The sequence below is a fragment of the Sander vitreus genome, chromosome 16 (assembly GCF_031162955.1).
Source record: "Sander vitreus isolate 19-12246 chromosome 16, sanVit1, whole genome shotgun sequence".
Lineage (NCBI taxonomy): Eukaryota > Metazoa > Chordata > Actinopteri > Perciformes > Percidae > Sander > Sander vitreus.
Window position 1 is genome coordinate 28863755 of NC_135870.1, and position 22797 is coordinate 28886551.

Consider the following 22797-nt stretch of genomic DNA (forward strand, 5'->3'; position numbering starts at 1 on the left):
TCAATTTCATTGGCTGAATACCCGACTGCGAGTGCAAAAGGGGAAATAAAAGGTTCAGTCCTCAAAGCTTCACCTTTCCCTACCACTATTCTGATTCATAAGTGTAGGTCACGCACAGAGATGACACTGATATCCATCTTCTCATCTGCCTCTGGGGATGACGGGGAAGAAGGCTTTCACTAAATGTTGCGCTGTTCCTTTAAATGTGCAGACGGCTGTTTTTATCTGATCGAGACTAAAGATTCACACTGCTGACTGAGAAAAGGCCGTTTGATACAGACACATAAACATAATAGCCTGTGTGAGTGTCTGTGTTTGTGTGTGTGTGTGTGTGTGTGTGTGTGTGTGTGTGTGTGTGTGATTATTAGCTGTGTATCTTTTAATTTCCAGAGAGGCTGATTCAGACCCCTGTAGCATTTTTCAGCTGCTGTTAATTAGTGGATGTTGAGACACAGAGAATTATCTGCTTCAAAGTCATTCACAAGGCAGATAATTGCTGAGTGTGTGTGTGTGTGTGTGTGTGTGTGTGTGTGTGTGTGCGCTTACGGGCACTGTCAGTCAGCTGAATTGCCTCGATTATGCAGCAGATTATCAGGATTTTCTAATTATTAGGGAGTAATTAAGACCGAGTTGAGGATTATCAGACTTAAACATGAAAACAGGAGGAAGAAAGCATTCAGATACAGACACATTAATACACTGAAAACAGTAAGACAAGGGAACACAAAAACAGTGAAACAGAGAGTTTATCATAAATTGTGTTTGGTGGAATTAAGCAACATCTCCTAGTGGAAGACTTAGGGATTCACAATGGCACAATGGAGGATTCAGAATGGAAAGAATGAGGTAATCAAAATGTAAATATGGAAGGGATTCACATTGCACAATGGAATATTTAAAACAGAAAGGAGGGATTCTAAATGGAAAGAGGGTGACTAAAATGGCCTAATAAAGGATTCAAAATGGAAGAAGAAAGGGATTCAAAATAGCATAATGATCTGATTCAAGATTTGAAATGGAAAAGAGTAAGGATTCAAAATGGCACAACAAAGGAAAATGGCATATCAAGGGTGTATTCAAATGAAAAAGGTGGCACAATAATGGATTGTAAAATGTCACAATTAGATCCAGCCTGGCTGTATATGGGGCAGTGTCATGTTACCCATGCCTCCTTAGCTGCACTCTTAACCCTTGTGTTGTCTTCCCGTCGACCATGCAACTTTTTTTTTTGTCTGGGTAAAAATTTCAAATTCAAAGGTTTTTTTGGGACATTTTTGTCACTTTTTTTTTTCAAAAAATGGCGTCACTTTTTTCCGATGTTTTTGTCACTTACGACCATTTTCGTCACTTTTTCTCCAATTCTTTTGTCACAAATTTCCGATGTTATTGTCGATGTTTTTGTCGATTTTTCTGCACTTTTTTTTTTTTATGTTTTTGTTGTAACATTTTTTGTCACTTTTTTCCAAAAAAAAAAAAGTCAAACGCTTTTAAATTGAATAAAACACCCAAATTCAATGAAAGTAGTGAACTGATCATTTTACTTGTGAAGAGTAATGGTTGTATGGAACCATCCACGTTATGTTTTTGGACCATTTGGTTGAAAGAAAACCCAAATTTCTGATATAAAAACTTAGAAAATGGGTCAAAATTGACCCGAGGACAACAGGATGGTTAAATATGGTCTCCCCTTTCATGTCTTCAGCTGTCCTATAGAAATAAAGGCCCCCCCCCCCCCAAAAAAAAAAAAAAGAATCCAACATCCTTTCCTAGACTGCCCAGCAGCACATCTTTTGTTCTCCTTCGATCCCTCAGTTAAAGCAGTAATAGCCGTTGTATAAGATTATTGTATCTAGTTGTCAGAAGACTTCCCTAGTCAGTGGCGCTGACGGCGGTAATCCTGTACACGCTGTGCGTACATTTTATTTCTGTGAGACATGCAACACATCTCATGATGACAATGCGTAAATGCGCACAGGAGCAGCAGCCGACAGCAGCTCTGTTCTGCTCTGTTCACAGTAATCGCTTTCTCATTACTTATACATTACTTCACCAACAACCCATCCACTATTAATCACAATGTTCATGTTTAGGACTGGATCCGTAGACAAACTGGTTGCTATGGACGCTGACTAGTATCGCTAAACCCACGGATGGAGCTATAGCATGTTGTTTGAATCATGGACATGAATATTGCGTTTTTGATCATATTCGGGGTATGGCACTCAGAGAAATCAGGTTATTCATATCTCCGTACAGGCTCGCCGACAGCTGTCTGCTCTGAGTGCATCCACCTCTCTCTCTCTCTCTCTCTCTCTCTCTCTCTTACAACACTCTTCAGTAAAATATTTTCAAGGTCTGGTCATTGTGATATGAAAAGTACGCTAGGAGCACACTCTCATACACATCAAATATCTGAAAACAGCTGGTTTCTGGCACAGTAAACCGCTCCAGTGGGCTGGCGGTTTTTGTGCGTACGATGAAATAGAATCCTGACGGCGCCACTGTCCCTAGCTATTCTGAAATCTGCTTGGGAGAAGGATTTGGGATCGGTGGAAAGATGCCTTGCTGAATGTACATACAGCATCAGTATGCGTTAGGCATGGGTCCGGGATGCCTAAAAATTCCCCACAAGAGCAAGCATTTGGTGCGACAGTGGCGAGGAAAAACTTCCTATAAACAGGCAGGAACCTTGGAAAGACCCTGTCCAGGATTTCCAAGTAGACTGAAGGAAACCATACAAAAATACGTTTTTTTTCCAACCTGGACCCTATTTTTCTATGTTTTTGTGTCTAAGTGACTGATGGGAACAACAATCTTTGACATTGGTCCAGTATTAAGAGAGATCGCTGCAGTCGGCAGCGGCCAAACAAGCTACTATGTAAGTTAACAGGGCAGTTGTCCAGCTTGTATTTACCTTCATAAAAGTGCTCGTTTTGCCGCTGACAGGCTCAGATTAATATTCTAAGTGTCTGACAACATTATGGAAAGGATTTCTAAGGAGGTCGACCTTTCTGTTAAAGAGTAAGATCCTTTTTTTAAACAAAAAAACAATTGCGTTCGCTAAAGCCACCAGACTCCATGTAAATAAACAGTCATTTTAGCATCGTAAAATACACTTCATTCAAAGTCGACGGACACAAAATAAAACTATGAAAAGCCGTTTTGGGTCGTCTTTCCACTTTTCCAACTTCATTTGAGTTGTGGAACAGCAATGGTGTTGAAACTATGAAAGCTCTTTACATTGAGGGAATATTCCCCTCCTTTGAACAGTTGCGCGATCTTAGATTTTCTTTTTTTCAAATCTGCAATTTTATTATCATCACAACTCTAGTTTTGGTTGAAATAAACACATAGTTTACCGATTTACATGTGAAAATATGTTGGCTCTGTACACGCTAAAAGTATTGCTTTTTTAAATGGAGTCTGGTGGGTTTAGCGCTAGCGACCTCAGAGCTGTTTCTGGTTAAACAGAAAGGCCTCAAAGAGGTTTTAAAAGGTCTATCTCTGTAGGGATTATTTCCAAGGACGAAATTGACGTGGCACATTTGCCCCATAGGGTTACATTGCAGCTTGGTCTGTGTCTGCCCATTACAGAGTTCACGCATAACACTGGACCAATTTCAAAGATTGTTGTTCCCATCAGTCACTGTGTGAGTGCTTCACTCTGGTGTTTTATGTATAATTAAAATGTTTTCTGTGTAGCAAGGGCCTCGGCAGACGAGCGCTCCTAATTATTGTAGCCCCGCCCCCCTTGTTAATGCAGCAGGAGGGAGGAGGTGTCAATGGGTTAATGGAGAAGCTAATGATAAGCATTAGCTTTTTTTTTTGTCCAGATGCAGATGTTTATTGTTCCTGCAAGAGAGAAGAAATACAGCAGAGAGACCGTTTGTTTTGTAGATAGTTTTTATTAAGTGGGTTTTACTAAGACAAGCTTAACGAGTCAATTTGGCTTTAATAGAGGCAGGAGGCGGAGTTGAGTTCAGACATTATCTGTGAGTGGGAGACAGATCAGATCTACCAGAGGTGGATAAGTAGCGAATTACAATTACTCATGTTACTGGGATCTATTAAAATCTGTCATTTTACGTTAACTTAAGTATGTTTTGTTTGAAGTATTGTACTTTGCTACATTTTAAATCACAATGTTAATCACATCATTACTGAGTTAAAATAAAAGGAAATCAAAAAAGGTCTCTAACGTTTTGCGGCATTGCTTTTTGTCAAGAAAATTGAAAAACGGACGTTCATTAACGTAAAGAAGTTACGCATTAAAGCTTAAACCCTAAAAAATGTTCTCTTCTTCCATAAATGTGAAATCCGGCATACGGTTGGACAAAAAATCTAAGACCAACACATGAGTTGTAAAGTAAAATAGGTTTATTTAACATAATTAAAAAGAGACAAACAAAACCTAAAGGTTGGAAGCTTATATAGGGGTTGCCAGTAGGGCTGGGAAATATATCGATATTATATCTACATCAATATATGAGGCTAGATATCCTCTTAAATTTTGGATATCGTGTTTCACCTGTTCCTGAGCCCTCGTGTCACCTGTCCCTTGTTTCACCTGTCCCTTGTTTCACCTGTCCCTTGTTTTACCTGTCCCTTGTTTCACCTGTCCCTTGTTTCACCTGTCCCTTGTTTCACCTGTCCCTTGTGTCACCTGTCCCTTGTTTTACCTGTCCCTTGTTTCACCTGTCCCTTGTTTCACCTGTCCCTTGTTTCACCTGTCCCTTGTTTCACCTGTCCCTTGTTTCACCCTCGTTACCTTGTGTATTTAGTCTCTGTGTTGTCTTTGTCTGTTGTCAGGGCCCCATTTCAGGAAGGAGGTTTAAGAGTTTTCGGTTCCAGAACAGCTGATTTGAGTTGGTTCAATCAACCATGATACTACGATTCACCATGGTAACAACCACAAACAGATCGGGTCGGCGGAAATACTCATGCGCACAAACAGAGAGTTAAAAAAACAACACAGCGGCTGCTGCAAAAGAGAGAGAATTTGCGTGGGAGAAAATTGCTGTTAGAGTCAATACTTCAATATAGTGTATCATATTTAATCATAAGTATAGCCTAATATTACTGGTGAAATGGTATTGAACCTATAATCTATTTCATTTAGGTGCAATACTGTGGGCGAAAACGTACTACATCTACTAATCCCACTGAGGCTGCAGCACCATCATTAACAGAATTATAATTCATACTCTTATTTCAAAGGGTTTACCTCATTCACCTGCAATCCTGTGGAACTCCTTTTTAATGTCTCTTACTGGTTTGTGTCCAGGGAACACTACAAAACATTTAAAACATGTTTCAGAGCGAGTCACACTCTTCTGACGAGTTACAGTGGCTTTACTGAAATGCTCCGCATCACCAATGTTGTAAAGAAAACTGCCGTTTTCATAAAAAATGAATGTGACACACATAATCTGCAGGGATGTAGAGCATGTCCACGATGGATGACGTTAGTGATATGAGGACGGATAAGGTTATGTAGCCTATAGGCTGCATAACAGACTGGGAAGAAAAACGATACCGCTCAAATAGGAAGTTATCTGAAATTTAAAATGTCGGGGCTTCAATATCATCTCCCGACATATAACACCCTGCGAAGTAAAGCAGCTTCTTCATCAACGGGATCGTCGACACAGGGAAATGCCATGTTTTTAGAAAAACAATGTTTTATAATCTGCCTAACATAAACCAACACAATTTTTTTTATTCATGCCGATAACAAACTGCGCTAAAATGCGCCTGATACAGACTGAATGAATGAATGAGGAAACAGAAAAGCCAGAGTTTCCCTCATCTCAGGGTTAACAAAGTCAGAGTTTTCAGTAAACCTGCTTTCTGAAATGGGGCCCAGATCATTGTATTGTATTGTGAGTGTAAGTCTACGTGTTCCGTTTTTTTTTGTAGTTCCTGGTCTTTTGGTTTCCTCAACGTTTTGGACTGTTTTTGCCTGTTGTCTTCAGGACTCCTTTTGTTGTATGGATTTTATCGTAGCTCACCACCGCCTGCTGTCTCTGCATTTGGGTCCGCCATATTCTCTGAACCTTGTTACACTTAGTCATTGTATCCACATTATTGTTGATTATTTATCAAAACTGTCATTGTGTGAATATTTTGTGAAAGCACCTATAGTCAACCCTACAATATCGCCATTGATGTATTTGGTCAAAAATATCGTAATATATGATCGTAATGAATGTTTTTTTGTTATTGCCAATTGTTAAAGCACCAATTGTCAACCCTACAACATCGCCGCAATATCGACATCGAGGTATTTGGGTCAAAAATATCGGGATATTTGATTTTCTCCATATCGCCCAGCCCTACAACAAACTATTGAATCTGTAAACTGTTGCCAGTGACAATAACAATAACTATGTCTCTCTGTCTCTCTCCAGAGTTCCTCTGTTCAACCAGCCTTTAGGTTTATAATCATCTTCCTCTTAATCCAGACCACCCACAGACTGAAACTCTCCTGCACTGATCCGTTGTCTCGGTGGGCGATTGCGCCAACCATTCGCGTTAAGGAAACTATTTTCAGGATGATGTCACACCGGACATCTATCAGCATTCGCAAACTAAAAAGGGATTTACCAGAGCAGCAGCAGCAGCAGGCACAATGGGAGCAGCGACCACAGCAATACTGGCATCAAGCAATGACAAAAAAACACCAGCAACACCATCTGAACAGAAACGGCAACATGCAATAAGTCGGTTATCTACCAGCCCAAAGCAACAACCGAAGCCTTTAATCCTTTGTGATTTATCATCCGTACAAACTTTAGGTATTTTACTTTTAGGTATTAGTTTTCTTTCTTTTTGATAAAAAAAAAAAAAAAAAGCTGATAAAAATGTTTTTTTGTTTTGTTTTTTTTTCTTTAATACTGAAGAGCAACGCCCTCATCGAACCTAAAGTCAGAAACTGCTGGACGGCTTTTGCTAACTCTTCTTGTGCTCTTTGGTGGTTTTGGTTGTTTGTGGTGTCAGATTGTCGTCACTTTTAAAGTCTTACGGGGTTTTAATTGAATAATGAGAATGTACATGCATATCAAATAGAACAATTGCTTATTTAAGACAAATTTTATACCTTGAGAGAACATACGTGTACATTTCTTGGACTGGAGTAAATAAATGACTATATTCACAATTGCTCGTTGGTGCTTTTTTTTTTTTAATCTGCTGATATATGACTGGTGTTACTGATGATGTTGACAATCAGTATTCTACACACTGCAGACAGGTCAACATTTTGGGCAATTACACTTAAAGTTGCTTTCACACCTACCTCGTTTGGTCCGTTTAAAACAAACCCTGGAGCGTTTGTTTGGTTGGATAGTCCGGTTGGTTTGGGGCGGTGTGAAAGCTCATCCCAACCCTGGTCCGCTTGAAAACGGGGGTCTCGGTTCTCTTCCAAGTGAACTAGAGTTTGGTTCGCTTTAGGTGAGAATGCGATCCAACCCAAATACAGGAAGTAAACCAAAAACAGAGCATTTACCAACAACCCGTTCTCATTCCGAACTCGTAAAATAAGGACGTTTGGACAGTGGCTGTCAGCGTCTGATGCGATGAAAAAGGCGTCTTTCAGTGTGGTTATGTAACGCACCGGGGAGAGCAGCAGTTAGAGAGGATTTAGAGAGGAGTATGTAAGGGCCAATTTCCGCGCAAGGAGGAAACACAGGACTTTCACCCAGGAGAGCGGGGTTCGCGTCCCCCCTGTCACACTTGCTATTGTCGTTTTTTTCTTTCCGACCCGTTATTCCCGCGTGTAACGGAACCGTACGCCCACCCACGACCCTTTCCTAAACCCAACCGTCCCGTAGTTCCTGCGTGTCATGGAACCGTAAGCCCACCCACAACCTTTTCCTTAACATAACTGCGTCAAAAGGGACGGCAATAGTCCCGACCAAGCGCGTTTACTTATAGCGCTAAAGGAGACTTTTAGCGTCAATAAGAACGACAAAGGCACCTGACCAAGCGTCCATATTTTACGAGATGGGGGTGAGAACGTGTTGTTACCAAGGGGGTAAGCGAGCATCCGGAAAGCGTACCTCCTATGGGGAGATTATAGGCTACCAAGCTATCACCTCTCGTTAGCATCCCATTGACTGCCATTCATTTTGACGTCACTTTGACAGCGAATAACTTTACTTCTGAAGCGTTTAAAGACTTTTTTTGTCCATTGTTTATTTCTAAAGAAACACGACAATGTATAAAAGGCTCCATTACCTTGTACCTCACGTTATGGCTCCGTAGCAGATGTTTTTGTAAAAATAGGCTAACGATTGTGTCATAACCACGAGACTTACTGTCTCATAGTAGAGGAATTACCGTATAGTACAGGAGAAACTCACAGGCAGTTTCGACTTACATTCGCTGTTTAAGTTTAATTACTAATGTTAACTAGCATTTTAGTTAGCAATAATTAGCCTGTGTCCATGTTATCTCCTTACATATACCTACGCTCTCCGTCTCTGCTAGATTGGGAATGATTGAGATTTCTCTTGGCACAGCTACCAGAAGACTTCCAACTTTCAGACAGGTTGCTCACATCACATTTACGTCTTCAAGCTCAGTTGGAGGCTGCTCAGTAACACTCAGCCATCACTGGGAAAGAGACTTCACTGGTCTCCGTCGAAGTATATGGCGTCGCTGTGTCCATTTATTTTACTGTCTGTGGCATTTACTTGCCTCCAGTTTAACCTTGCACACAATTTACGGACTTCTATATGATTTAAGGCAGGAGTGTCAAAGGGCCACACTGGAAAATGAGAATCAAGGGCCAGACATGCTTTTTTTTTTTTAAAGTGAAAAGTAAAATATCTTTGACTGTAATTATTGCATATCGCTTTTTTCAACATTTTTAGCTTTTTTCGTCATTTTTGCAGCTTTTTTCCCTACATTTTTGTTGCTTTTTCCTTCTTTTTTTCTTCTTTTTTTGTGGCTTTCCCCAACGTTTTTGTCCCTTTTTTTTTTTTACACTTTTTTCGCTTTTTGACATCTTTGTTGCTTTTTTTTGACACTTTAGTAGCTTTTTTTCTGACTTTTGTTGCTTTTGTTGACATAAACTCCCTACAAAACTCAGCAAAAAAGTTCCTTAGCCATCATAGAATTTAGTAAATCAAGCAGAACAATGACTAAAAGCAGGCTACAACACAGCCGACTCACAGCAACCTGTTTCACAGCCTGAATATGAAATCTCTGCTTCTGTGGGAATTTCAGAGTCTTAAAGTCAGAAAATCTGCCAAAGTCTGCTTTAAGTGTTGCATAATTGCAGTCTGAAAAACAGTTTCCTGTCTTTTTGGTTTGGCGCACAACCAGGCGGGCCAAAATGTATTGGGAACCTAAATTGATATGCGGGCCGGATCAAAATTTGCGAGGGACCAGGTTTCGGCCCGCGGGCCTTGAGTTTGGCACACGTGATTAAAGGGATGATAACTTTCAGATCCATAAGCTGTTATGAGCACACATCGCTGGTCGTCTGTGTGACATCATCAGTCTGTGTGACATCATCATCGTCTCTCTCTCCTTCACTCGCTGTCTGTCAGCGGCTCACATTGTTCGCCTTCTTCTAAAATATTAGAAACACTAACGCAGAACCAGAAAAACCCGAGACCTTATAAATGTGGTGTTGCTCCGTTATTTCTGAGACCAGAAGGGTCGGCGAGTTCTGTCCAATAAACGAGCGACCCCCTTGATCACGTGACGTGTGTTTACGGTGTTTGGTTAGGGCGACCAGACGCCCCGGTTTGACCGGGACAGTCCCGATTTTGAATTGCGTGTCCCGAGACAAAAGCCTGTCGGGACGCTAAAATGTCCCGGTTTACACCAGGAGCGGCGTCTGCCCATTTTGCCGGAGCTTCAGCCCCAAATGTTTTGAGTGTAGCCCCGAATGGAACTTTGTCCAGTTTATTTTTCCGAGGCGAATAGAACGGGCAGCTACGTGCGGGGTCCGACCATGCTGTATTTGTTGCTATCACCTAGCAACCGGCTCTACGTGCTTACGTAACTTTATTTTTCTCAAAATATCACGACTCCTCCAAATCTCAGAGAACACAGATATACTATATTTTGAATGTGCACAAAGTTTTGAACATGAGCAGAAATGTTGCTCAAACATCTGAAATATTACAGTCCAGGAGTTTATCAATACATTAAAATGAATGAATGTATCATTGAGGTGAATAATTGTCATATGCACATTTAAGGAGGTTACTTCCTCAACAAAAGACGTAAAACAGGAGGGAGGAGTAACTGATGCTAGGCTACATGTGTGCTGACTCAGATATAATTAGAAAAGTCGATCCAAAGGAGAATATATAATTGAAAGCAATACAGAATGCCCGAGAGCCTTACTGCAATATATTCCATTATGTTTTTATATTTGGATTGTAATCTATGTTTCTTTTTACATAAAGATATTTGCAGCATAAATTGATTCAGAAAAAGGTAGAAATAGGTGCATAACAACCAGAATGCAGGAAATGAAGTGTTTAATGCTCAACAGTTTCAATAAATCATTTTAATTCTTTTGGCGTTATTGGAATAAATAACACTTCAAAAAAATCTTTTTACATAAAACATAAATCTCTCACTAAACTGAAAAAAGGCTGTTGCTGTAATTTTGTTCATTTTACAGGAAACAAAACTGTTATTATTAGATGAGGAGCCTACGATCAAAATAATGAAGTCACTGTCTGTCACTGGCACATGTTAACGTTAAAAAGCGTGTGCGTGCACGAGCACTACGGTCACGCGCAAAGTGTCCCGGTTTGAGTTCCGCGAAATCTGGTCACCTTATGTTTGGTGCGTTTGACAAAGTGCAGTGTGGAGGCAAACCCAACCGAATGAAATATGCAACAATCCACAGGTCTGAACGTGGAAGGTGTGTTGTTTTTGATTCTCGTCATGTGGCTGTTTGCCAGAAGACACATTTTCTTTCAATATAAGCTGGAGGCAGCAAAAAAAAACAACGCTGGCTAAACTATTTAAAAATGGCGGGTTTGTTCAAGACACCCCCCTGTCTGTCGCTAGCAATGATGACGCAGTGATTAGTGACGATTCTCTCCGACCAATCAGTGGTCTGCAGGTTTTCACGTCACCTTTTGGTATCGCCTCAGCTCGCTGGGAACCTCGACGGAGGTGAGACTAAATAAAGTACCTGTTGGCGGGTACCAGGGACTTTTATTCATAATAAAGAGTCGAGGCGAGCAGGTACCATGTAATGGAAAAACGCCATTAGACTGCACAAACCACCCCCTTCACTCTGAGTTCGTAACACTCCCCTCAGGTCGCAGATTTAAATGTAGGGTATACTCGCCGCAGTCGAGCTGTTGAGCGCCAGTGTGATGTCATAGGAGTGCTGTAACTGTTTATACTCGCGTGTGGTGGTCGCGACACTAGTTGCAGTCTTCTCCTGAACAGAGGTGGCGCTATTGAGCAAAGGCTACCGACTTTGCTATTTCTACGGACTAGAAGAAGAAGAAAAAGGTAAACAACGGCAGAACTGGCAGCAGCATTGACGTCAATGCTTCGATTTGATTGGATGACCTACTTCGTCGGATCAAGCCTTTCATTCACCATAAAAGAACTCATCTTAACCCAGTAAGTTTACAAGAGAGACTTGCAGTCACTCGGAGAGTCCGGCATCCGGTTGCCCTCGAGCTCGTTCATACTTCCTGTTTCCACTTTGTCGCGTGCCGCTGAAAAAAATAGAGTGGTGGAGACTCAAAATCCTGGCGCGCCAGCGAGATCTACGTCATTTTGATGTCACCTTGGCGCGCGCCAGCTTAGCTACGGTGACTGTAAAATGGCCCTTAGAGTACAGCGGTTCAAGAGCAATAATTGACCCCAAACGATTGACCGGTAGTATGTATGTATGTATGTGTATATATATATATATATATATATATATATATATATGTGTATGTATGTATATATGTGTATGTATGTATATATACATATATATGTATATATATGTGTATGTATGTATATATGTGTATGTATGTATATATACATATATATGTATATATATGTGTATGTATGTATATATGTATCTATATATATGTATATATATGTATGTATATATATATATGTATGCATATATATGTATATATACATTATATATATATATATTAGGGCTGTCAATCGATTAAAAAATGTAATCTAATTAATTACATACTCTGTGATTAATTAATCGAAATTAATTGCATACATAATTAACGGTGCCTGAACCGATACTTTTTAAGAAAGTAAAAAGAGAAAAGAAAAAAAAGGGTACTAAACAACAGTTGGTGACGTTAAAGAACGGCTTGTTTATTGCTAAGGCCGTATGGTCAAAATGAAATGATTTAATAATAATGTATAACAATAACAATAACTTATTTCACTAGTAAATTGCTGTTGAACGACAAAAACAACGACCAGATGGGAAAAGGACATTTATAATAACTTCAAATGCACTACGAGGCTGTAGTTTATCAGTTTCATCTGTGTTGTTTCTCCCACAGCAGCTGCAGATTGTTACATCCCGGTGTTGAATCCTCTACAGTAAAACACAGTCACACTTTACACCGTTTAGCGTTAGCTGTCAGCATTTTAACCGTGTTTAATCCAGCTACTAGCTAGCGGTAGGCTAACGTTAGCTGCTGTTGAGTATAGTGTTAACTAGTGTGACGTGCAGCTGGGGTTTGTGTTTCCTGTAACGTCTGTTTCAGAGCAGCAGAGAGAAGCGCAGACAAATCAGTGGCACCAGATTTTCGCCTGTATGCAAACGTCAATATGGAAGGGATTAATCTGCGTTAATTTTTTTTAACGCGTTATTTTTTCTCAGATTAATTAATCGAAATGAATGCGTTATTTTGACAGCCCTAATATATACAGGTGCTGGTCATATAATTAGAATATCATGAAAAAGTTGATTTATTTCAGTAATTCCATTCAAAAAGTGAAACTTGTGTAATTTATACATTCATTCCACACAGACTGATATATTTCAAGTGTTTATTTCTTTTACTTTTGATGATTAGAACTGACAACTAATGAAAACCCCCAAATTCAGTATCTCAGAAAATTAGAATATTGTGAAAAGGTTCAATATTGAAGACACCTGGTGCTACACTCTAATCAGATAATTAACTCAGAACACCTGCAAAGGCCTTTAAATGGTCCCTCAGTCTAGTTCTGTAGGCTACACAATCATGGGGAAGACTGCTGACTTGACAGCTGTCCAAAAGACGACCATTGACACCTTGGACAAGGAGGGCAAGACACAAAAGGTCATTGCTAAAGAGGCTGGCTGTTCACAGAGCTCTGTGTCCAAGCACATTAATAGAGAGGCGAAGGGAAGGAAAAGATGTGGTAGAAAAAAGTGTACAAGCAATAGGGATAACTGCCCCCTGGAGAGAATTGTGAAACAAAACCCATTCAAAAATGTTGGGGAGATTCACAAAGAGTGGACTGCAGCTGGAGTCAGTGCTTCAAGAACCACCACGCACAGACATATGCAAGACATGGGTTTCAGCTGTCGCGATTCCTTGTGTCAAGCCACTCTGAACAAGACACAGCTCAGAAGCGTCTCGCCTGGGCTAAAGACAAAAAGGACTGGACTGCTGCTGAGTGGTCCAAAGTTATGTTCTCTGATGAAAGTAAATTTTGCATTTCTTTGGAAATCAAGGTCCCAGAGTCTGGAGGAAGAGAGGAGAGGCACAGAATCCACGTTGCTTGAAGTCCAGTGTAAAGTTTCCACAGTCAGTGATGGTTTGGGGTGCCATGTCATCTGCTGGTGTTTTCTGAGGTCCAGGGTCAACGCAGCCGTCTACCAGGAAGTTTTAGAGCACTTCATGCTTCCTGCTGCTGACCAACTTTATGGAGATGCAGATTTCATTTTCCAACAGGACTTGGCACCTGCACACAGTACCAAAGCTACCAGTACCTGGTTTAAGGACCACGGTATCCTTGTTCTTAATTGGCCAGCAAACTCGCCTGACCTTAACCCTATAGAAAATCTATGGGGTATTGTGAAGAGGATGATGCGTTGCGCCAGACCCAACAATGCAGAAGAGCTGAAGGCCACTATCAGAGCAACCTGGGCTCTCATAACACCTGAGCAGTGCCACAGACTGATCGACTCCATGCCACGCCGCATTACTGCAGTAATTCAGGCAAAAGGAGCCCCAACTAAGTATTGAGTGCTGTACATGCACATACTTTTCATGTTCATACTTTTCAGTTGGCCAACATTTCTAAAAATCCTTTTTTTGTATTGGTCTTAAGTAATATTCAAATTTTCTGAGATACTGAATTTGGGGTTTTCATTAGTTGTCAGTTCTAATCATCAAAATTAAAAGAAATAAACACTTGAAATATATCAGTCTGTGTGGAATGAATGTATACATTATACAAGTTTCACTTTTTGAATGGAATTACTGAAATAAATCAACTTTTTCATGATATTCTAATTATATGACCAGCACCTGTATATGCATGCCAATACTGTCGTGGTTAGCACGCCGAAACCCTACTGCTGAAGTTACTGGCTGGCTCGGCAATGTAAGCAAATGTCCGCTCTCATACGTACAGGCTAACTATAGCCAGTTAGCTTTGTGTGTAACGTAACAAAAACCCACCCATCTCGTAGGAGCGAGTCCACCATGGCTTCATTACAAAGTTTTAACCGGTGTGCTGTTAACTGGGCTGCATATATATATATATATATATATATATATATATCTCCTAGATTTTTATTATATTTTATGCCTGCTCTGTCCAAACGATAACGTTTGATTAGCTGCTCGTCGCAAACATTTCAAAAACATTCAGATAAAAAAAGAGAAAGTTCTCTGTGCTTCTGCAGACCACAACAATCCGGTGCAACCAAGGCAGGACAAAAAGCGGTATGAAGTAACAAAAAATAGACGGTGCAACACAGATGTCTAGGAATAACCGCCCGCCCTAACCCAAAGACGAGGCGGGGTTCAAGGGGGAAGAAGACAAACCCCGCCACCGACGCGTTGGTCCCCACGGAACCACCAGAGGAGACTGTAATCAACATCTCGGACTCGGCCCTTTTGGATACAGAGAAAGCAATGCTTCGGAAAGGACTCTCGTTTGCCCCGTCTAATTTCACCAACGCTTTCTCTCTTAAAGTGGACTTGTTTTTTTTTCTTCTTTCTGTTTTTTTAATTCTTTAGACAGCTTCATCTTAAACATTTCTTTTCCAGGTTCAATGTCTTGTCTAATAGTAATATTGTAAACAGAAACTATGATTCCAGTAATAGCGAAAGCCCCAGAGAAGTGACTCCCTTTAAAAAGAAATCCCGGTTGTTGCCTTCTTCTAATTTAAATGCCACCATCGTTACTTTTATCCAGTTAGTTGAGCAAGACATGGCCGAATTAAGTGCGCTTTGTCCCTCTAAAAATAAAAACAAAAACATGACAAAATGTGAACTGGATGCGCTACGCTCTTTGGAATCAAGACAGGACATTATTATTCGCCCTGCCGACAAGGGTGGCACTGTTGTTGTTATGGGTCTAAAGAACTATGATTGTGGTATATTGAAATTGTTAAATGATGAAAAACACTATCAGCCTCTCCTGTGCAATTCTACCTCCAGCACAAAAAATATGATTGATGAATGTATTGATACATCTCACAAAAAAGGCTGGATAACTGATAAAGAAAAGGCTTTTCTACTGAGTGACCATCCCCGATGTCCTGTATTCTATGGTTTACCCAAAATTCATAAACGACTTGATGACCCTCCTTTGCGCCCTATTGTATCTGGCATAGGGAGCCTCACTGAGCCTCTCTCACAAACACGTTCACAGCTTACCATCATACCTTGGGGATACAACTGATGTTTTGAATTTGATTAATGATTGGAATTGTGACAGCAATGATATTCTTGTGTCTTTGGATGTGCAAAGTCTCTATACATGCATACCCCACCACATAGGCCTACGACCCATGTCGCATTACCTCGCTAAACGTCCCACTGATGTTCTGCCTCCATCAGAATTTCTTGTTAATCTAGTCGAGCTCATTCGATATATAGACGATGTTCTTTTAATACGGAAGGGTACACTTAATGAGCTAAATCATTTTTTGACTTATGTAAATTCTTCCACAGATTATTTGTCCTTTTACTCTGGTAATGCAATAATCAGTCCATTGATTTCTTAGATCTCACTATTTCTAAGGACGAAAATAATATTTTACAATCCACCATCTATCGCAAACCCCTTAGTAGGAACACCCTGTTAAGAGCCGACAGCAATCACTCGCCTCATCTAGTCCGCAACATACCAGTGGGCCAGTGTTTGCGAGTCAGAAGAAATTGTAGCACCACAACTGATTTAATGTCAAAAGCAGCCCATTTAGCGCACCGTTTTGAACGAGGATACGACAAATCTGATATTACAAAAGCAAAAGCTCTTAGTACAGATCGCGCCTCACTGTTGAAGAAAAAACTTAAGTCACATACAAGACCTAGAGTATTTTTTTTCGACCGGCTACACTCCAGAAGCAGGAAGAATGAAAAATGTTATTCGCAAGCATTGGCATGTTCTTAAGAGTGACTCGACACTCAAAGACATATGCGCCAATCCGCCTAGGTTTATATTTAGGCGTGCTGGCAACATTCGTGACCGATTGGTCCATTCAGATATGTCTAATCCACCTCTGACCACTTGGCTCACCAATCCACCTCTGGGTTTCTATAAATGTGATAATTGTGCGCAATGCTCTAACTCGACCAATGCGAAGGAATTTTCACATCCTCGCACCGGCAAGAAATACTCCATCTCTTCATGTATTAACTGTAACAGTACACATGTAGTGTACCTTCTAAAGCGTCCCTGTGGACTGGCGTATATAGGCCAAACAAAACTCAAACTAAGAATATCTGAACATAAGACAGCTATTCGTACCCAGAATTTAACATATGCATATATACATAGGTTTTGGGGAATTGAGAAAATCATACCCCCATCCAGGGGTGGTGATATCATTAATAAACTTCTATGCAGGGAAGCGTTCTGGATACATACCCTCGGCACTGTGTGTGGGCATTCGCCCTTTATTGACTGATTGAGTGTAACACCTTGGTTGAGATGGGTGTATCTTCAGGCAGCTAACACGCCCCCCCTTACGCACCTGTTGAGGATTCTTATTAAGGGCTTCATTGCCCATTCTCTCCAAGGACTCTGATGAAGATGTAACTCTACATCGAAACGTTAGTCACCTTAAGTAATAAAACCATCAAGTAAGAAGACATCTGTGTCGCGCCGGCTATTTTTTGTTACTTTATTTCAAAAACATTCTTCCTCTCCTGAAAGATTGCCGCACACGTCTCTGTCTCTCTCTCTCCAGCGCCACCTTTAGGACACACTTTACAGCTCTAGCTGCAGTAAACTGGTTAGACTCTAAGAATAGCTAAATCATCACTATGTTGTTTGTTCTGCCAGATACTTGGCACAAACTGTTCCCAGTCCAGATGTAGGTCTGTGTCTGTATGTGTGACTATGTGTTGTGTGCGGTGCTTTTGTGTGTTAAAGACAGAGTGAGACAAACCAGCCTGCAGCTCTGCCCTCATTTGCATCTGCTAATGGCTCTATGATGCCAGTTTCTGATCACTGCAACTACACATTTAAATTCTTGCTTCATTGCCAGATTCTCTCTCTCTCTCTCTCTCTCTCTCTCTCTCTCTCTCTCTCTCTCTCGCCCAGGGATTCCTGTTCCTGATTCCTGTTTCAATCTTGTAACAGCAGCTCTGTTCGTGCTCTGCATCAGAAAACACTGGCTGAGGTTAAACTGAAGACACGAAGCTGCTGCTGGTAATGATGTTTTAGTTGGTCATGATAAAGCTTTTATATTCACACTCAAATTACATTAATTATCGCCATGACTGTGCCATTAATCTGCTGCTATAACAGCCCCCACTCTTCAGGTCTCAGGCTTTCTACCAGATTTTAGAACCCAGGCTGCAGAGATTTGCTCCCATTCATTACACCTCAGTCACAGAAACTTACATCACGGAATTGACAATTCATGTCAAATGGTCATGCAGTCATAATTGCTTTAAGGGCTCTGCTTATCGTCCAAAGAGCAATGGGAATTCTGCAAAAATACGAAACTCTTTATACATAAGTAGGAGTTTGGGGTGGTCAAGGTTACACTGCTTTGCTGGTGTGACCAATCAGAAGAGTAGCCAGTAGCTAATCTGATTCTGATAAGTGTCAGTTTATAATATGTTTATGGGCATTGTCATGTTCGGAAAGGGCCTTGTCCATACAGTATATGCATGTAATTCGAACTGTAATAAACTATGTCTGCTGAGAAGGACCATAAGATGAGAAGATGAGAGCCCTTGAAAGTGTTGACCAGTCCTTACCGCTTCAAAAAGCTGCTAAGACTTGGTGGTAACCCTTGTGTTGTCTTTTTTTCAAAGTTTCTTTATCGGAAATATGTGCTGCCATTCAAAATAATTAAATGGTTTCAAAACAGTATCCTGACTAAACCACTGAAACATACCAGTCTGCGATAATCCATCAACATATATTCATCTGATCTTCACTATAGTGAAAATAAATCATAATGTCTGCTTATTTTACTCCAAAATGAGGTATAATTTAATGTAGGCTACAGTAAATGAGGTTTATTGACCATAAATTCCCAAAATAGGTGTAAAACTAGTGGTAATGAGTTGGAATAAAGTTGGCTAGAAGGTGTGAAAAAAAGAATTGGTTGATCATTTATACTTTATGCTTTTTAAAAAGGCAAAACAGACCGGGTCAATTTTGTTGGAGGACAACAAGTGCATGGTCGATGGGAAGACAACACAAGGGTTAACCCGCCTACACATAACCCGCAGTAAAACCCGTCTGCACTGGCCGATCCATTGTTTTTCTATGGCGAGATGAGAGAGCGATGCCGCCCAACTAGGCGCACCGCTACACTTGGCGCCGCGTACCGCTTGAAATTGCAAATGATTTCAACTTTGAGTTGTCGCTGACCTTACAAGGCACAACCAATCCCAGTACTTCCCTGCGCTGTGCTTTGCCTCTCTGCTCTGCGCCCTACCTCGCGGTTTGGCAGCTGATCATGTGTAGGCGATATTGGGGTTAGGGTTAGAATTAGGTTTAAGTGAAGTCCCAGTAAAATGGCTGTCAAGAGTGTCTTTGACATCTGTAAGGACACATTTTTGAATGAATGAGCATGGCATACTGTAATTATGTGATTAGATTCTTCATTGATTTGATTTGATCGCCCAAAAGTGGTTGTGACTTAATGACCATGGACTACAGGGATAGAGACAAGGCTGCCAGGATCTACTTTACTTGGGAACCTAAACCCCAGTGCATTCTGTATGTTTCTCACTTTCTCCCACTCTACAACAGTGAAGCCAAGATATCCTGGATACAGGCGCTGCCATGTTTTAATTTTGGAGCCAGTCATGTTATGGGGCGGTGGAGCTGCAGCATCAAGTCCAGCACATACACCTGTCCGGTCAATCACAGCTGTCAATCACCTCGTTTTTTATAGCATAAAACATCTAATAACAACCAAACTTATCAGAAAACCAACACTTGAACATTGTGATAAGATAAAATGACAAAAATCCTCTTCAGAAAAAATAATTTGAGGTGTACTTTTGGTTGGTCCATGTCCCATCCACTAACATGGAGGGGGCGGATTTATGACCTATACTGCAGTCAGCCACCAGGGAGAGATCAAGATGTTTTGGCTTCACTTAGAGTCTATGCATCAGCCCCTGGTTTCCACCATCACAATACATTCTCTCTTCCAACTTGTCAAATACTGACGCTTGATCAGGACTCCCTTGGTGTCACTTTTTAACGCTCTGGGTTGGGATCCTTTGGTGTCATTTTTTTTAACGTGCAGGGCAAAACCACTTAGTTAGGGTTAGGTAAAGATCCTAAGTGGGGTCAAAAAATGTACAATTAAGTGACACACCGAACAAGAACGGGACACGAACCAGCGTCTCCTGGGTGAATGTCCTGTGTTGTTTGACCCATCCACCGCCTCTACCATTGTCACTCTTCATACTTAACGTCATCTTACAATGAGGCCTTGTGTGTTGGTATCTGACAAAGGGCAACTGACCAAGCATAAGTATTTGACGACGGCTTGGCCCTCAGAAGAGCCAAGAGTGGGGTACCACTTGCCGTACACCTGTAGAGAACTGCTTCTAGCCACATCTCCCTCAACTGCATTAGGAGGCGGATCACAAGGGAGACATGACTGAATTAGGACGTAACCATGCACTTTTGGAAGTGTAAACAACATCTTTGCCACCTGACACCCAAACACACATCTCTGTACCTTGATATAGCTTTGCTAGCTACTGTAATGTATTTATTTATTTTTATATTATACATTAATTGATTAAATTGCTATGGCTTGTTAGCAATAAGTTGTTAGCACTTTGAATTGCACTGTTGCTGAAATGTGCTATACAAATAAAGCTGCCTTGCCTTGCCTATTCAATACATCCAACAGACAGAGAGCAACACTTGAGTGTACAGTTTCATGTTCATAAGATCATGTTTTGTTTCATGCGTATTTTTATGTTTTTTGCTACTTCTTGTTTTATATGGATCGTTTTGTTTCAGGTCTCTTTGCGTCCTGGTCTTTGTCTGCCTTCCCCACCATGTGTGATTACTGTTACTATTACTATTATCCAGAACGACGACGACCTGTCACATTCACACAGTTCCACATTCATACCTGGAAGCTGCCCAGTACAACCACAGTCTGATCTGCTGGCCACTGAGCAGCTCCACTGGTTTTGGGGTTAAGGGCCTTGCTCAAGGGCACCTCAGTGGTGGTAATGAGGGAGGGGCAAGTGCTGCTCTTTTTACTTTCCCCACCCAGATTTTATCCTGCCGGTCTGGGGATTGAACCAGCGACCTCCCGCTTCTCTAACCGTTAGGCCACCGCTGCCCTACAATGTTGCTGCAACTGTGTCCAATTGTCTCCCCTGTGTCTGTGTATAAATATATTAGGGGTGACCCCGAATAGTCGAGCGAAGGAGCCTAATTCGACTGCCAATCTCACAGTTGAATCTTCGCAGAGGCATTATGAAATGAGGATCATGCCATTTTGGCTATATGGGGGTGCACAATGTTGGATTTTACATAATACTACCAGTTTTCTCCCAATACGTTCAGCCTATTATGATATAAATATCAAAATATAATGCTGTACATAAAAATATGCAAAGAAAGAAGCTTTTAATAAATCTTTTTAAAGTGCGTGAATAAATCAAACTGCCCCATGACAGATTTAAGTTTCACTTTCCATGATCCGTCACCGATGGAGGAGCATCTTGGCGGCAGGGATTTCAATCTTTAACGGAAAATGTCTGGGAAAAGAAAACCTAAAGTGTGGGTGCACTTTGAAATAGTAAAAGATGATCCAAAGTAATCCAATGCTCTTTCAATTAATCTTCCCCACCCCTGCAACACTTAGCAGGGGTCCACATAACACATAAGAAGCTTCTCTTTTTTATGTCTGTGTCTTAATCGGTTGCATGTTTTCATACAAAAGAAGCTTTACACACAACCTTGTCACAGCTGAATATTTCATCACTGCAGTCAAATTATGATGCCGTTCCATTATCTAAATAGAGTTTTGTCTTTTGGTTTGTTTTGTTTAAAAATAATAAAAATGCCAACATTAGCCTCAGAAACAGCTGCTGTATTTTAGATTTTTAAAAAAATCTCATCAAACCATGTGACGTTAATCAATGGAATCCATTGAAAGCTATTTCTTTTAATCAGTAATTAAACTCCACAGATATTGTGTTCTGCCAACCCCCAACAGCAGGGGTGTCAAACTCACTTTCACTAAGAGCCACACTGGAAAATGAGAATCAAACCAAGGGCCAGACATGTAGACTTTATTGATATGCTTTTTTTATTTTATTTTAAAGTGAAAAGTAAAATATCTTTGACTGTATTACTGCATGTCACTTTTTTCAACATTTGTCGCTTTTTTCGTAATTTTTGTTGCTTTTTTCCGACTTTTGTTACTTTTGTTGACATAAAGCCCTACAAACCTCGGCAAAAAAGTTCCTTAGCCATCATAGAATTTAGCAAATCAAGCAGAACAATGACTACATGTTTAAAAGTAGGCTACCACACAGCCGACTCACAGCAACCTGTTTCACAGCCTGAATATGAAATCTCTGCTTCTGTGGGAATGTCTGAGTCTTAAAGTCGGCAAATCTGCCAAAGTCTGTTTTAAGTGTTGCATAACTGCAGTCTGAAAAACAGTTTCCTGTCTTTTCAGTTTGGCGCACAACTAGGCGGGCCAAAATTGATTGGGAACCTAAATTGATATGCGGGCCGGATCAAAATCTGCGAGGGGCTGGGTTCGGCCCGCGGGCCTTGAGTTTGACACACTGCTTTACTGCTAGACATTTTTAAATGAATCCTCCAGATGTTTTACGGACATGTTGGATCTCACCAGCCTGAGGTTAGTTTGGAGTTGTGTTGCTGTTCCAGGTTGTGATCTGTCTGAGTGGGCACAGTACAAGTGGATTCTGTGCACATACATGAGCCCCTCTGCATTGCATCAATTCAATAGTAACAATCAAGATGAATGTGTAAAATGTAGGTAAGAAAGGGGAACCCTATTCTATTACATTTGGGAGTTAAGAGTGCACAAACTGTACTTCTGACTATGGAGTGTGAGGGAGTTAATAAACCCCTTTCAGAACCCAATTATGGTCAAAACTAAAAAAATAATATTGAAATGGATTT

At 40.8% G+C, this 22797-nt stretch overlaps 1 protein-coding gene across 4 annotated transcripts in view; it reads left to right on the forward strand.

The window, feature by feature from the left end:
- mbd2 (methyl-CpG binding domain protein 2) overlaps nucleotides 1–7159 on the forward strand; it is a 50081-nt gene extending 42922 nt beyond the window's left edge. For all 4 annotated transcript variants that reach the window (XM_078272166.1, XM_078272165.1, XM_078272168.1 and 1 more), the window contains one exon: nucleotides 6411–7159. The gene's annotated coding sequence lies outside the window, so the exon portion shown is untranslated. The remainder of the gene's footprint in view (nucleotides 1–6410) is intronic.
- The last annotated feature ends 15638 nt before the right edge of the window (nucleotides 7160–22797 follow it).